Source organism: Mesocricetus auratus, unplaced genomic scaffold (genome assembly GCF_017639785.1).
Source record: "Mesocricetus auratus isolate SY011 unplaced genomic scaffold, BCM_Maur_2.0 contig_5726_pilon_obj, whole genome shotgun sequence".
Classification (NCBI taxonomy): Eukaryota; Metazoa; Chordata; class Mammalia; order Rodentia; family Cricetidae; genus Mesocricetus; species Mesocricetus auratus.
In genome coordinates, this window is record NW_024431813.1 from 32,406 (window position 1) to 40,505 (window position 8,100).

Here is an 8,100-nt window from a genome sequence, read left to right on the forward strand (position 1 = left end):
AATATGTGCTTAACTACATGAGAACTTACCATATAACACTGTATTAGAAACTACGTGCTTTACTTCTTCAAACCAACGATACAACACTGTGTGTGAATCTGCATGCTTAATTTCTTCAAAACAAACGATACAACACTGTGTTTGAAACTACATGCTTAACTTCTTCAAAACTAACGATACAACACTGTGTGTGAAACTATGTGCTTAACTACATGAAAACTTACCATATAACACTGTATTAGAAACTACGTGCTTATGTTCTTCAAACATAACGATACAACACTGTGTGTGAAACTACATGCTTATCTTCTTGAAAACTAACAATAGAACAATGTGTGTGAAACTATTTGCTTAACTACATGAGAACTTACCATATAACACTGTATTAGAATCTACGTGCTTAACTTCTTCAACATAAAAAAGCCTATGTTTTTAATACAAACCTCACCACCCCATCCTTCCCGAGCACCACATGTCCTTGCCAAGTCTTCGTTGCAGGTAGGGACCCCATATTTTTACCACAGACTCCACTCATCCCTATAGCATGCCCTCTTCCCCTGATCTCCAAGTAGGAACCCTAGATTCATGCTGGCAGCTACACAAACTCCATTGCTACCCACCCCAGCCACTTCTACAGGTAGGAACCATAGACTCATTACCAACTCTACCCAACCCGACAGTCCGCCCTAGGTCCTCTGTTAGTGTTAAGTGAAGCTTTTCCTTGGTAGCCGCTTTGGTTTATCCCCCACCAGTCGCTTGGGATCTGCCGCGCCATCCTGTTTCTAGATCCGCATGAGTCCCAAATAAACACACAGGAGGCTATATTCATTATGAAGCTGTTGGCCTTGCTTGTCTCTTACTGGCTAGCTCTGCTTTAAGTAATTACCCCATAATTGTTAATCTAAGTATGCCTCTTACCGGAGAATAGTTCCGGGGTCCTACCTCATGGCATTACATCTCGACTCTCTTGTGTTCTCCTTCCCAGAGTTCTCCTGGACTCCTAGTCCCTCCTATCTTGGTTCCCTATAGGCTCAACAGTACTTTATTGACAAATACACAGGACTTCCCCCAACATGTTAGAGAAAATAATTCTAGGCTCCTGTTGACAATTCCAAAAATCCCGTGGCCCACATTCTAATCAGCCATCTCTAGGTGGGGACATTAGACTTACAGAGCTAACTCCATTGACTGTGCTGTATAACAAGTTCCAAGACCCTCCCTCAAGCTCCTCAAGTATAGTGATATATTATTTATGATTTATAAAGCTTGCCTGAGGATTCAGAAAGCAAAACTAGCCACAAGCCACAGAGGCAGGCAGTGGTGATATATACCTTTAATCCCAGCAGTCATACTAGCAATCCATAGAGCCAGGCATTGGTGGCACATACCTTTAATTCCAGGACTCAGAATACAGGCAGATGGAGCTCTGTCAGTTCAACATCACACTGAGCTATATGAAATTGATCCAGTCTAAAAGACAAACATCTCACCCAAAGGTTATCCCAGCACTTGGGATCCCACACCTTTAATCCCAGCTCTGGGGAAGTATATAGGAACAGGGCATTCAGTATTCAGCCACACTGAGGACAGGCTAGCCCTTTCACCCAGAAGTAGGGGTTAGAGCTAGTGGCCACCTGGTTTGATTCTCTGATCTTCAGCTTGAAGTTTGAACCCTAAAACCTGTCTCTGGGGTTTTAACTTTTCTTATTACACTCAATATTAGCTGTGACAATTTTCTTTTTTTTAATTTTTTATTTTAATTTTAAGTAGCTTGTTTTTATTTCTAAAGAAAGTTTGTTCCTTGTCTTAGAAACCCCACCTAGAGTTATTTGAACAAAATTAATTCCATTATCTCACTTGAACATCAAGACAAAATTACCCTAAGACTAAACCCTAAGTCTCCTTCAGCTGATCTACAACTTTACAAGTTGGGGTAACAAAAACTGGAGATCAACAAAGGAAATGCTCCCTAAACAAAATACAGACAAGATTCCCATACCAAAAAAAACACTATGAAGGACATAACTCCAGGTGCCATTACAAAAATATATAATGTAGACAACAGATTATTGTAAAAAAATCAGTACTCTCACAGTAACATTCCTTGAGAAAAGCAACTTGAATATCACAAAAATAATTATTTCAAAACAGCAATAACAAATACAATGAAAGAACTCAGGATATTAGTAAATGCCAGAGTAAAGACCGAAAACACAATTGAATTACTAAAAATACAAGACATGAAGTAGAAATTAATTAAGAGATAGTCTCTATGAAAAAAGCAAAAAAAAATGAAATAAAACTCAAATAAATCACAGAAATTAAAGTGAAAAATTCAGAGAAAAGCTTCACTAATACATCGGATCAAATGGAAGAGAGAATATCAGGTCTTGAAAGCAAAGTAGAAGAGCTGGATTATTCAGTAAAAAGAAATATAAGAAATATAAGAACATATAGCAACTTTGGAAAAGTATAAAAATACTAATCCTCTGAGTTACAGGTACAGAGAAACAAGAGATCCTGGTCACTCAATGGCCCAGAAAATGTTTTCAACAATATCATAAAAGAAAACTTTTCTGATGTATGGAAAGAGATGCCTATCATGGTCTAAGAGGCATTGTAGAAAACCAAATACACAGGATCAGAAAAGATGCTGCATATTTTATTGTATTCAAAACAATAAATGTACAGAATAAATAAAGATATTGAAGGCTGCAAGGAAGAAAAAGTGAATTACATTAAAAAGGCATCTCTCTCTCTCTCTTTTTCGTCTAGCTGTGACTCTTTATTAACTGATCAGATGACAAAAAACATTTGGGCAATACCTTATTTCATCCATCTAATAAGCCCACCTTCTGCAAAAAACTTGTCTTTTTCTTCATTCCACCTCGTAGAGAAGATAATTTGAAAGGCCACAAGAAGTTATTCACTTCCTCGAAGCGTTTCCCAACTGTATAGATCTCATGAGTTAGATTCTCTGTGTAGATGATGCCGTATTTACCAAGAGATCGAACAATCAAGGAATTGTCTGTCAAGGCAATTTTCTTCTTATTGATTTTGCCATAACCATGCTTGTACATAAGCTGATTTACTTACTTCAGGTTGAGGTAACCCCATGCAATGAAGCCTTGTTGAGTTTAACAAAGTGCCATTGAAGATCTGATGAAGATGGAGCAATTGCAACACCTTGTGGACCATTGGGTTTACACCATTGATACCTTATATTCATGTGACAAATGCCATTTTAGGTTCTGCCAGCACATAGAAGTTTCCAGCTTTCCTTGCCATCCTAGCCTTGCGAATCTCCATCTGGTACATCTACCTGTATTCCTTGCGGTAATTCTTTGCCTTTTCATATCTAAGCTTGCTCCATCCCTTCCACAGTGTCTTCAGTGAAAACTTTTCTCTAAAGGTTTTTACCTTCAACTCTGCGAAATTCCTTCGATTTTTCTTAGGGGTTTCTGGCACAGCAAGAACCTGCTTTTTCTTCTCCAGCAGTGTCTCCATGGTTATAGGCAGAAAAAGGAGAGCACCTGTCTTATTTTTTCAGTGGAGATCATTGAAAACTGTAAGAAATTAGAATAATGCTCTACAAGTTATTAAAAACCACAGATGCTGTCTTGGAATATCATACCTGGCAAATTAATAATAGTAATCCAGTTATATAGGAAAACTTTCCATGATAAAAAAAACAGATTTAAGGAACTACTGAGACGGCTCAGCAGTTAGGAGCATGAGCTACACTTCCAGAGGACCCAAGTTCAATTCCCAGCACCCACATGTATACTCACACCTGTCAATAAACACTGTTCCTGGAGATCAAACACCCTAACATAGACATGAATGCAGGCAAAATGCCAATGTACATAACATAAAAATAAAATAAAATAACAAACCTTAAAAACAGATTTAAAAATTCCAAAGGCAAGGTTAAGCATACTCAAGAATGCACAAAGAATAAATAATTCCAGAACATTAAAGTAAAAGTTGTACAATAAAACACAAAGCAACAATATGGTAGCAATTAACACATACCATTCATAATTCTTAATATTAATGGAACCAACTTTCCAATAGAAATAGAGGCTAAATGCATTAAAAAACAGGATAACAGATCAAATTTTATTTGCCTAAGAAACATACCTCACAAAAAATCATAATTAGTGCCTCAGGGTAAAAGGATGAGAAGGGGAACTTAAAGAAAATTAAACTAGGAAAAAAGCAGGAATTGCTATTCTAAATCTGCCAAAGAAATCTTCAAGACAAAACTAGTCAGAAGGGAAAATGAGGGACACTTCACACTTAGTAAAGGTAAAATCCACAGTGTGTTACAATTTTAAATATTTGTGCACCTGTCACAGAAGGACCCAGTGTCTATAGAAGAATTGCTATTAGACATAAAACAGCAGAATGATTCCTACACATTGATAGTGGATGATTTCTTTTTATTTCTATTTTCATTTCTTTTTTTATACTAACCAGTTTCCCCTCCCACCACCTTCGGTGTAGCCCCCTATCCATTCCTCATTCATTCAGAAAGGGGCAACAGTGTGTGATTTCAATACTCTACTCTCACTAATAGGCAGGTCATCTGAAAAAAGTAAACAGAGAAACTCTGGGGTGAAATGCATCATAAATCAAACAGACCTAAGAGATATCTTTAGAACATTACAGTAAAGAGTAAGAAATAAATATTCTTTTCCATGGAATGTTACCCAAGTTAGACTATGTATTAGGGCACAAAGAAAGTCTCAATAAATATAGGAAAATTGAGAGTACATCCCACATTCTGTCTGACACAATGGAATAAAGATAATATCAACAGCAACTGAAACCACAAGAAGTACTCTCCTGGAAACTAACGACTACGGAACTGACTGGTCATGGAAGAAATGAAGAAGGAAAAATTAAAAATTCCTACAACTGAAGGGAAATGAAAATTCAACATATCAAAATCTATGGAAAAAATGAAGGCAGTCCTAAGAAGAAAGTTTACAACACTGTATGTCTACATAAAAGCTTTTGGCATTTCAATTTAAGAACTTAAAGATGCACCCAAAGGCTTTAGAGAAAACACGAACAAACAACACCTCCAAGAAGAAACAATAAAAAGAAGTGGATGGGAAATGACAATTAAAATCAGGGATAAAATTAATAAAGTAGAAATGGAAAAAATTACAAAGAACCAACGAAACAAAAAGTTGGACAGGACATCCAGGGCTACACCAAGATACTATGTCTTGAAAAACCTAGGGAAGAAAAACAAAAAGTTTCCCAAGACTGAGAAGCCTTAAACCAAATTAACAACAACAAAAACAAAACAAATACCTTCAATTAACAATCTGTGCTTTTCATCAGCTGGAGCTGAAGATTTGGCTGATTAACAAGAGATAAATACCACTAAAGTGAACATTTGCTTTGCACAGACAATCAATACTAGCCAATTGCGGCTGAAGCATCAGCTGTGATTATGAACACGCCAGGATCACTGAGGCAAAAATCTTCTGGGAAGTGTTAAGGTTAGCACACAAAAGCTGTAGTCCAGAGGGAGCCAGGATGTACCATGGGTAAGGTCTTCCTAGGTTATTTTTTTTTGGCAGCGGACTCTTTATTGCTCTGGGGAGGGCTCAGGAGCTCTTGGTGGGACGGGTGCGTTTCCTCTTCACCACCACGGGCTTCTGGCTTCTCAGGATGGCACTGGCCCTGCTGATGGCCGCCATGCGCAGATTGGGGCGGTACTTGTTCTTTCAGATCATGTGACGGATGCTGCTGAGGGAGACCTGTGCATTCTTGTTGATGGTGGTCCTTATGTAAGATGTGGCTGGTTTCTGCTGACCGGATCTGCGTTTCATGACCACCACGATGCCCTTGCTGTCGGCCGTGGGCTCCACTCCCACGGTCTTGCGGTGAATGAGGCCGTTGTAGCAGAAGGAGTTGCGGGCCTTCAGGTTATTGGGTTCAGTGCTGTAGGTCTGCTTGTTCCTCTTGATCAGGAAGCTGGAGCAGTTGCGCACGACCATCCACTGCAGATGCGCAGACATGGCGGCTGGTGTCCCTACGGCAGCCGGAGACGGAAAGAGCGGTTATTTTTTTTTAATGGTATGAAAGGGTTATGGAGAACAGTTGAGGTATTGTCCCATGTGACAAGATTAGAGTCACTGAACAGAGCTCAGGAGAGACTATTGGTAAAGATGCAGCCCAGTTGTAGCAGGGACCCTAGTATTTTGGAGATGCCACACCCAAAGGAAGACCACCAAGCACTGTAGAGCAGTGCTGGCCTGAGCTTAAGAAACAAGTTTTGTGTGCTCCTTAAAGTGGAACTGGAGAAATGATCCATTTGGACCACAGAAGACTAAGTGATTTTGAACTGTACCCTGCTGGACTTCGGTTTAGTTTTGACTCAATTATGACTGTGTCTTGATTGTTTAATCTCAGAGTAAGAAAGTATTTAAATTATTATTAGTATTATAAGAGCTTACAGATGAAAGACTTAAGATTTTTAGAGAGACACTGGAATTTTAAAGACTTGAAATTAGGAGAGATTTTTGGATATTTTAGAGATGCTGAACCAGACTTTGGATGTTTTAAAGAGACAGAATTTTAGAGTGTTTGAGTTTTTAATTGAGTTTGCCCTGGGAATTTTAAAAGTTGAAAGGTGTGATATTGACATCTTGGGGGGGGAATGGGTACAAAGGAAATGTCCTCATTAAATAGTAATGTGACTGTGTGTCAATTTGAGGCACAGTTTTATGTCAACTTTACACAAACAATGTAGAGTCATTTGGGAAGCACCCTGTCACAATTATATTGCTGCAAAGAGACATTGGCCGAACAGGCCAGCTTCTGGGCCTGTGTTCCAGTGCCTGCGGATCGCCTGGGAACTGCACAGAGCTTCCAATCCCGGTGGGAGCCAAGCACCCCAGACTTCAGGACTTCTCTCCCACCAACAAGACCAGGAAACCAGAGGAGCTAGGGAGACCAAGGGAGCAGCTGTTCCGGCCGCAGGATCAGGTAAAACAGGATCCAGCATAGGGTCCAGGAGACCAGGTAGGAGGCTAAGCATCCCAGATTCCTGTTCTTTTCTCCACCCACGGGACCAGAACTAGGACAAGGAATAGAAAAACTACCAGGTTATTGCACTTGCTAGCACCCACCAAAAGGGAACTCTGGTCCCCAGAACAGTAAGGGGCTCTTTCTGCACTCACTAGAAGAAGAGATGGGAAAGAGACAATACAAAAACACACTCAGCAACAGAAAAACAAATATGACACCACCAGATTCTAGAGATTCCACACCAGCAAGACACCAACATTCCAATGCGAACTAAGCAGAAGAGAACGACCTTAAAACCACTTTCATGAAAATGATAGAGGCCCTAAAAGAGGATATAGGAAAATCCCTCAAAGAAATAACAAACCAAAAAATTCAAGAAATGGAAGAAAAAGCAAACCAAAAAATGCAAGAATTGGAAGAAAAACAAACCAAAAAAGGCAGGAAATGGAAGAAGAAATGAAGCAAAAAATGCAAGAAATGGAAGAAAAAAGCAAAGCAAAAAAATGCAAGAATTGGAAGAAGAAACATACCAAAAAAGGCAGGAAATGGAAGAGAAACAAAGCAAAAAAATGCAAGAAATGGTAGAAAAAACAAAGCAAAAAATGAAAGAAATAGAAAATGCAACTAGCCAAAAAAGGCAGGAAATTGAAGAAGAAACAAAGCAAAAAATGCAAGAAATGGAACAAAAAGCAAACCAAAAAAAGCAAGACATGGAAGAAAGGCAACAAATGGATGAAAAGATAAAGCGAAAATTGCAAGAAGTAATGCAAACACTGCAAGGGTTGAAAACTGATATAGAGACAATAAAAAAACACAATCCGAATAAAGGCAGGAAATAGAAAAGCTGGGCAAACAGTCAGGTACTACCAATACAAGCATTACCAACAGAATAGAAGAGATGGAAGAGAGAATCTCAAGTGTTGAAGATACACTAGGAGAAATGGATTCATCAACCATAGAAAACCTTAAGTCCAACAAATCCTTAACACAAAGCATCCAGGAAATATGGTACACCATGAAAAGACCAAACCTAAGAATAATAGGTAT

At 38.9% G+C, this 8,100-nt stretch overlaps 2 pseudogenes; both read right to left on the reverse strand.

The window, feature by feature from the left end:
* Positions 1-2,831: 2,831 nt before the first annotated feature.
* Positions 2,832-3,507, reverse strand: LOC101844791 (annotated as a pseudogene).
* A 2,090-nt stretch (positions 3,508-5,597) lies between these two features.
* On the reverse strand, positions 5,598-6,076 carry LOC101844525 (annotated as a pseudogene).
* Between the last annotated feature and the right edge of the window lie 2,024 nt (positions 6,077-8,100).